A 9961-nucleotide genomic window follows, 5' to 3' on the forward strand; every position below is an offset into this window, starting at 1 on the left:
ATGAAACTTCTGATATGTGGTTTATTAAATCTTCTTATTGGTTAACACTGTTTGAATTGGGATTTATGTTATTTGGAACATAAACTAACAGAGAGAAAATTGGTACATACATTAGGGTACTGTGAGTAGCAGATTTTAAATTGCGGAAGTGATTGGATGCAAGAGGTAGGACATGGAGCCATAAGGAACCCTCTATTTACAATGTTGATTTGTGTTGACCATTTATCATGCCTGGAATAGAGACAAGCTTGGGCTAAAAGTGACCTGTCTACAAAAAAAAAAAAAAATGTGGGAAATACGGTTTTGCCATACTTAGTCCACCTGCAGCCAAGTGAACTAAGCGTCTGACAATTTGGAGCTATGCAGGTTTGAAAAGCTGAGCATGACCCATGAGTTCTTCATCAGGACTCCACGTGTGTTGGGTGCTTTGAGAGCCTGTTGATAAAATTGAAAGCATATGTGAACCTGAATGAGAGAAAAGTGATATCTTTCTTTTCATTAACCTCTAACTGAAATTTAGCATTTCCTGTAATTATAAATGTGGAACCAACAAACCCACAGATGGATATTTGTAATTTGTCACCAACAGAATTCACAGATATTTTCATGTCACATTATAGTTGTCACAAATATCTTAAAATATCATTCAAAACTATTTTTAAATTTTAGTAGATCCACGGCTACATATTAATTTTGCATATCTTAAATATTAATTTACATGAATTATAGACACTTAAATCATGTGTTTTAATAGTTTCACAACTATATTTCAATTTATTTTGTCTGTGCATTATGCATTTTATTTTATGCAAAATAAAATATGTAAAATAAAATAAAAAATATAGAAAATAGTAAAAAAAATTTATGTAAAAATATTATTCTGAGAAAGAGTCTATAGGCTTCACTTACACTCCCCAGGTGTCCGTGGCATAAAAAAGTTTAGGAATCTTTACCCAAGGTAAAATTAGTGAGAGAAACTATAGGAAAACAGGAGATTTAGGAATGGGATTATGGTAAAAGACAAACGGATTGCCTCAGGATATTCTCCAGCATTTCCTAAGAAGTGTTCTCTACCTGACAAAAGGAACAAATGTATCTATTGTGAAGATGTAATTGGGAAACAGCTGGGGATCAAGAAGCAGATTATGGTAGCGCATCTACACCCAAACTATTGTCTATAATTGCGTGAGGACCAGAGGGATGGGCTGGAGTCAAAGCTTGTTGCTGGGAGACTGGAATTCTCAAACTCAATGACTCTTATCTGGAAATAATTTATGGCTCTCAGTAAAGTAAATATATCAGCAGCTCACTACATTTTTATTATATTTTATTTATTTGTCTTACTCTTTATTGAGGTGTAATATGCATACAGAAATGTATTACAAGTGTAGAGCTCTATGGATTTTCACAAATTTAACACACTCGTACAACCAGCACCCAGATTAAGAAACAGCACTAAGAGCACCCCAGAAGCCCTGCCTGTTCTCCCTCTTTGGCCTATTCCTGTAGTATGTTGACGGTAAAAAGCACAGTTTAGTTTTGCTGGTCCTGGTTATTTTTATATAAATGGTATTGTATAGTATGTACTCTTTTGTATCAGGCCTCTTCATGAAGCTTGGGAAACTAATCCATACTTTTGCATCTTGTAGTTTTTTCATTTTCATTGTTGTATAAGCAGAGATTTTAAAAAATGTGATCTGGGGACTCCTGAGATTCCTGCAACCTTTTCCAGTGTGTTCACAAGATCTAAACCATTTTTATAAAATGGTACTATATAGTATGTCTCTTCATTCTCATTCTCTCATGAGTGTACAGTGGAGTTGTCCAGAGGCTACATGATATGTAGATGGTGTTCATGCATTCTTGTTTTCAAAATTTTCTCAGTTTTAATTTCCAATATGATAAATGCCATAGATACAACAAAATATAAAATATATAAACAAAAGTTCCTTGGGTTCTGCAAAATTTTTTAAAAAGTAAAGATGTCCTGAGACCAAAAAGCTTGAAAATCATTACTGTAATTTTGTGACTATACCACAATTTATTCTTCATTACATTGTTGATAAGCATTGGGTTTTCCTAATTTTTGGCTATTATGAATTCTGCTTCTATGAATGTGTCTTTTGGTGAACATATGGACTCCTTTCTGTTGGCTATATATACCTAGGATTGGTATTGCTTGGACATGGAGTATATATTTAGTTTCTAGTAGATACCACCAGTTTTTCAGAATGTCTGTACCAATTTACACTCCCATCAGCAATCTATAAAACTTTCACTTGTTCTACATTCTAATCAACACTAGATACTGTTTATACTTTTAGCTATTCTTTTGCTTGTTAAGTGGTATTATATCAAGGTTTTAATTTGCATTTCTCTGAAACAAGTGAATTGAGCACCTTTATATATGCATATTAACCATTTAAATTTTTTTTGTCAATTGTTCAGTTATTCTCTCTATTTTTCTACTGGGTTGTGTACCTTTTTCTTACTGAGTTGTAGGAGTTCTTTTTTTTTTTTTTTTTTTTTTTTTTTTGGAGACGGAGTCTCGCTCTGTCGCCCAGGCTGGAGTGCAGTGGCCGGATCTCAGCTCACTGCAAGCTCCGCCTCCCGGGTTTACGCCGTTTTCCTGCCTCAGCCTCCCGAGTAGCTGGGACTACAGGCGCCCGCCACCTCGCCTGGCTAGTTTTTTGTATTTTTTAGTAGAGACGAGGTTTCACCGTGTTAGCCAGGATGGTCTCGATCTCCTGACCTCGTGATCCCCCCGTCTCAACCTCCCAAAGTGCTGGGATTACAGGCTTGAGCCACCGCGCCCGGCCTAGTTCTTTTCCTTTTAAATGTCTTTTCTGCATCCATTAAAATAATCATATGTTTTTCTCTCAATATTGATATAACACTCATCCAATCTACAGACTCCATTCAAATTTTACTAAGTATCCAAACTTTCTATTTCAGAATCACGTGTGTGTTGTATTTAGTCATCATATTTTATGAATCTCCTTCAATCTGCAATAGCTCCTCTGTTCCTCTCTTTTAAGTCTTTGACAGTTTCAAAAAGTCCAGCTCTTTAATTCTTTATGATGACTTTCAAACTTAGTCCATCCGATATTTCCACATGACCAATTCTATAACAAGCCACAAAATTGATGCCGTGCTCTTGTGGTAGTCTGAATAATGCCCTCCTCCCTCAAAGATGTCCATGTCCTAGTTCTAAGAACCTGTAAACATGTCACCTTATATGGTAAAAGGGATTTTGCAAAGGTGATTAAGTTAAGAATAAGAATCTTGAGATAGGGAAATTAACCTGGATTATCTCAGTGGGCCCAATGTCATCACAAGGTCCTTACAAGAGGAAGGCAGGAGGATCAGAATTAGTAGAAGGAGATCTGATGATGGAAGTAAAAGTTTGGAGTGGTGCAAGGAAGGGGTCATGGAAAGCGAGGAGCCTTTAGAAGCTGAAAAAGTCCAGTAATCACTCTTCCCAATGTCTCTGAAAGAAACACGGCCCTGTTGTGACATTCACTTTAGACTTCTGAGAATAAATCTGTGCTTTTTCAGGCACTAAGTTTGTGGTAATTTGTTACAGCAGTAGTAGGAAACTAATAGGTTCTTTTTAGTGAATTACATCAGGAGACGCTCTGTGTCAGCCCTTCCCACCATTTGTACTTATGTATGCAAAATGATACCTTTTATGGCTATCAGCCAACTTCTTTCCTCAGTGTAATGTTGTAGGGAACAAGAAGACCATTAAGATCTCTGTAGAGACTGGGTACGGTGGCTCACACCTATAATCCCAACACTTTGAGAGGCCAAGGTGAGAGGATCACTTGATGTTAGGAGTTTGAGACCTGCTTGGCCAACGTGGTGAAACTCCACTCTACTACAATACAAAAATTAGCTGGGAGTGGTGGTGTGTACCTGTAGTCCTAGCTACTTGGGAGGCCAAGGTAGAAGAATGGCTTGAACCCAGGAGGCAGAGGCTGCAGTGAGCCAAGATCACACTAGCCTGGGCAACAGAGCAAGACTTTGTCTCAAAAAATAAATAAACAAATAAATAAATAAATAAATAAATAAATAAATAATAAATACAATCTCCGTAGAGTGCATTATGGCCGAAGGCAGTCAAATTGATATAGCCTTGAGGCAAGATTGTGAAGTTTTACTCTTAGTCATACTAGATAAAAAGAATTGGCTTCTGATGTTTGTTGCAAATTAGTATAGGGAAAAAATATTTGCCAGCTCACTAACTGCATGCCACTTATCAGGGAGTTGTGCTGATTTATTTTAGTAAAGTTACTATATCTAGAAGAGCAGCTGCAATTGGAGTTGCTTCCTGATCAAGTTTATAATCTACAGCCATTCTCTAAGATCCTTTTGCAAATGCTAACCATGTGACTTAAATTAGAATAACAGAGCTGTCAACATCTCTACATCTTTTAAGATTTTTATGATGAGGTTAACCTCTACAGTTCTCTCAGAAACCCAGTATTTTTATGATTTACTAACATAGTAGAAAATAGAGATTCCATAGGTTTTCACTTGGCCCTTCCTATAATAATGATCTTTACTCAAATAGTCAGATATCCAATGTGGGGTATCTGCCAGTTGCCAATATATTTTTTTTCAATTTTTTATTCAGGAACCAGAGAAATAATGATGGACTTACTTGGCCAAAATTCAATATATTACCTCAGGGGTCCCCAACTCCCAGGCCGCCTGATCAGTACCAGTTCGTGACCTGTTAGGAACCAGGCCACAGAGCAGAAGATGAGTGGCTGGTGAATGAGCATTATCACCAAAGCTCCGCCTCCTGTCAGATCAACAGCAGTGTTAGATTCTCATAGGATCATGAACCCTATTGTGAACTGTGCATGCAAGGAATCTAGGTTGCACACTCTTTATGATAATCTAATGCCTGATGATCTGAGGAGGAACAGTTTCATCCCCAAACCACCAACCCCCCACCCCACTTACATGGAAAAGCTGTCTTCCATGAAACCGGTCCCTAGTGCCAAAAAGATTGGGGACTACCATTGTACCACCCGACCTCCATAAGCCACCACCGTGACTGGTGGACCAAAGTGGTGATTGGATCCTCAACAGGCAGTATTTAGTAATTCCTAAAAGATCTGGGTTCTCCTTTTCTCCATGTATGGCTATCTTATTAAATAGCCACAGGTCCCTTTACAGAAAGCTTAGAAGAATCTTTACAGTGTATACTTGTGACAGAGCAACAGAGAAGATTCTCAAGGAGACCTGACCTCTCAGCACTCAAAGGACTTGGACTGTGAACTGGCTTAGGTGTGGAGACTAGGTTAAAGACCCCTGTCTTTGTTGAGATGACCAGTCAGGTTTCCGACCAACAGAACTGGAATTTTTCCTGTTATGTAAAGCAAAATTTTAGTGAGCTGCTTCTCTATTTATATTTATATTTTTATTTATTTATTTATTTTTTGAGATGGCCTCACTCTGTCACCCAGGCTAGAGTGCAGTGGCATGATCTTGACTCACTGCAACCTCCGCCTCCCAGGTGCCTCAGCCTCCCAAGTAGCTGTGATTACAGATGTGCACTACATACACCAATACACTAATTTTTGTATTTTTAATAGAGACGGCGTTTTACCATGTCGGCCAGGCTGGTCTCAAACTCCTGACCTCAGGGGATCCTCCCGCCTCAGCCTCTCAAAGTGCTGGGAATACAGATGTGAGTCACTGAGCCCAGCCTCTATTGATTTCTTCAAGATTAACTGGCCACTACAAAGTCTTCTGAGTCAGAAGAATTCTGACTACCACTGTGTCCCTGTTGCCCATTACAATAAAAGTATCCACCTTGTCATATGTGATAAAGCATTGCCAGTTGACCACTTCTATCCCAGGACTCTTAACAATCTCAGTGAAATCAGAGAGCCCATCTTAATGGTGGCATCTCCCACTGCAATCACAGGGTGATAGGGTACAGATATAGTTCAAGTTGTTAAGGATGCTGCTGCTCCTCCCACTAATGTATTAATGCCACGGGGAAGAAGAAATTGCTACCTGAACCCCATTAAGGGATGAAGTGTAGGGGTTAGTGGGTGTGTAAGGCACAAATGATAAATCTTTTTCAGCATTCCTATATCTCCAATATCTTTCTTTCTCTTTAAGCTGGGAAAGATCTAATATCTCACCCTCATAAGACATAGCCCAAGTTTTAATCAATCCACCAAATACACTTTTATCACTACTACTTCCAGCTGTACTGTAGAGTATCTGGCAGGAGAACTCATCAATAAATTAGACACAACCCAAGGTTATATTCCATACCCCTTGATCTACACATTCCACCAATTTGAATTACATAAATTAGCAAAACCTTGCAATTATCTTGGCGTATAAGCTATTTCCTCCCAGGTCAGACTTCACACTTGCCGCCATCCAAATTTGCTGAGACTGAAGTCTATTTATGGGTCTGGGAGCAACATAAGGTCATGGTGGTAAGACTTTTTGAGTTTTATTTTGTTTTTAATGAATACATAATAATCGCACATATTTATATGGTATAGTGTAATGTTTTGGTACATGTATACATTGTGTAATGATCAAATCATGGTAATTAGCATGTCCATCACCTCAAACACTTGACATTTCCTTGTGGTGAGAACATTCAAAATCCTTTCTTTTAACTGTTTTGAAATATGCAATACATTATTGTGAAATACAGTCACCCTACTGTGCAATAGAACACCAGAACTTATCCCTCCTATCTAACTGTTAACCAACCTCTTTCCATGCCCTCCTCCTCCCTCCCCTCCCCAGCCTCCAGTAACCACTGGTCTCCTCTCTACTTCTGTGAGATCAACTTTTTAGATTCCACATGTGTGGGACCATGTGGTATTTGTTTTTCTGTGTTTGGCTTATTTCACTTAACATAATGTCCTCTATGTTCATCCATGTTGTTGCAAATGACAGGAGTTCATCCTTTTAATTGCTGAATAGTATTCCATTGTGCATATATACCACATTTTTTGTATCCATTCATCTGTTGGTGGACGCTTACATTGGTTCCATATCTTGGCTGTTACAAATAGTGCTGTAATAAAGATGGGAGTGCAGATATCTCTTCGACATGCTGATTTCATTTCCTTTGGATATATACCCATTAGTGGGATTGCTGAGTCATATGGTAGTTCTATAAAAACGAACCTCCATACTGTTGTTTGTAATGGCTGTACTAATTTACATTTCCACCAACAGTATATAAGAGTTCTCCTTTCTCCACATCCTTACCAGCATTTGTTATTTTTTATTTTTGACAACAGTCATTCTAACTGAAGTGAGGTGATATTTCATTCTGCTTTTGATTTACATTTCCCTGATGATTAGTGATATGGGACCCTTTTTCATATATTCTTTAGCCTTATGTGTCTTCTTTTGAGAAACATATATTCAGATATTTTGCCCATCAGATTAATTTTTTTGTTATTGACTTTTTTGAGTTTCTTATATATTCTGGATACGAATCCCTTATCAGATACACAGTTTGTAAATATTTTCTCCCATTCTATAGGTTGTCTTTTCACTCTGTTGATTGCTTTCTTTGCTGTGCAGAAGCTTTTTAGTTTGATGAAATCCCATTTTCTATTCTTACTTTTGTTGCCTATGCTTTTGGGGTCTTGTTCAAAATATCCTTGCCTCGATCAAAATAATGAAGTGTTTCCCCTATGTTTTTTTTCTCTATGTTTCATAGTTTTCACTGGGGTGGGTTTTGAGGATAATGAGCATCTAATTAAGGTTACTAAAATTTCTTCAAGCAAGAGAAGACTAGCTTCCTCAGATACAAAAGAGAAGACTGTTCCCACTATCAAGGAAGAGTCACAGTGAGTCAGGTTTCAATATGCTGAGATAGCTGAGTCCATCCAGATTTACCTATCCTCATGGATCCATTACTTCCCAATGGATCCACAGGGGCTCAAAGTTTCACATGAGAAACTTCGGGAGGCTATGACACTTCTGCAACCTATAGAATTAAATCTTGTGTTTGGTTTTTGAAAATATTGACCTTCTGGCTACAAAATTAGAGACTTTTTTAGGGCTCTCTCACCATGATTCAAGCTTAGTGTGTAGGAATGGTAAACATTTAAGAGGCTAAATCATAAACATCTGAGCTTGTCATTCTCTTGAACTGCTTGAATACACCCACCCACACCCCCTACCCACCCCCCTCACACACATATCATAGTCCTTGCAGAACTTATTACTAAGTAACTGCCATAGAGTTAAGTGTATGAGACACTTGGTACCCTGAGGCACTTGCTGCACTAGACATACCAGTTCAATCAATCACAAATAATAATTTTACTATGATGACACTGAATTTCATAAATTACCAGCATCTCATTTCCCAAGGTCAGAATCTCAGCACTGAATTCAAGTCCAAGGAATTACCAAACCAATGCCAAAATTCCATCTTCAAAGGACTATGTCCTGAGACAATATTGATTCCAATTTCTGATTCAATTCAGTCAGAAGGTCAAAATCACAAGTAATTTTTTTTTTTTGATACAGAGTTTTGCTCTTGTTGACCAGGATGGAGTGCAATGGCACAATCTCGGCTCACTGCAACCTCTGCCTCCCAGGTTCAAACGATTCTCCTGCCTCAGCCTCCTGAGTAGCTGTGATTACAGGCAGGCGCCACTACGCCCGGCTAATTTTGTATTTTTGGTAGAGATGGGGTTTCTCCGTGTTGGTCTTGAACTCTCGACCTCAGGTGATCCGCCTGCCTTGGCCTCCCAAAGTGCTGGTATTACAGGCAGGAGCCACCGTGCCTGGCCAGAGGTCAAAATCACAGGTAATTTTAACAGAAAGGATTCAATATGAAAAACTGTCAATTAGGTATAAAAATTGTTCACTGGGTACATTTAAAAGCAAAAAAGTAAACACAAAATTATCACTAGGGTAGAAACTGCAGGAAGCAGCTACCACCTCTAGAGTTGGGGGAATAAGGTATCTGGTTGGAGTCAAACTTAAAAGTTTGAATGAGTGGCCCCTTGGACCTGTAGTCCACACTTTTGAGGAGGAAGCACAGCTCAACTGATGCTAGAGTCTCTAGTCTCCAAAAAGGGGCACATTGGGATTAGGACCAAGACCTCTGAAAAACAAACCTATTCCATAAATCTGTTGTGGTTTTTGAGATGCACCACCACCTTAATAAGGATGCTCAATATAGTAACCAAAGAATGTTCCAGAACTTGACTTTGTTCATAAAGCAAATGCCAACTATGGGTACAAAGAAGAACTAACTAGAAAATTATCTTTTCTAATCAACAACAGAAGCGTGATTACAAATAGGGCTAAGTTTTATGTGATGTGTGAGTCTTTGGAGATGATTGCTATTATATCTAGTGGGAAAAAAGTGTTTCAAGTAATTAGCATTTTATTTTTATCTGTGCATAACTTCTTTACTCCATAAGTACCCTTAAAGACCAATAGTTGTTTTGCATTTCTCGTCCACTTGAGTTTTTAAGGATTATCATTCTAAATGTTGGGCATTTTTAAAAGTGATACAACAAAGTAAGAGGAGTGATAGCCCTAAGTGACAATTAGAAAAAAATACTCTCACAACCTCCAGCGCTTGATAGCATGGCCCAAGATATCACCATCTTTCATTTGAGTTAATGAATTAGCCTCTTAAATGTTTACCATTCCTACACACTTGTCTTTTTTAGTCTATTCTTAACACACCCATCAGAGTGATCACGTTATGGGAAGAGCTAAGTCACTGTATGGTCACATCTTTGCTCAAAACTTCCTGATGGCTTTCCATCTTGCTGAATATAAGGTGTATTTGCTGTTCTCATGCTTCTGTGAAGAAATACACAAGAGTGAGTAATTTATAAAGAAAAGAGGTTTAATTGACTCACAGTTCCGCATGGTTGGGGAGGCATCAGGGAACTTATAGTCATGGCACAAGGCACCTCTTCAC

This window comes from Rhinopithecus bieti, unplaced genomic scaffold, assembly GCF_001698545.2.
Source record: "Rhinopithecus bieti isolate Rb0 unplaced genomic scaffold, ASM169854v2 scaffold_23925, whole genome shotgun sequence".
NCBI lineage: Eukaryota > Metazoa > Chordata > Mammalia > Primates > Cercopithecidae > Rhinopithecus > Rhinopithecus bieti.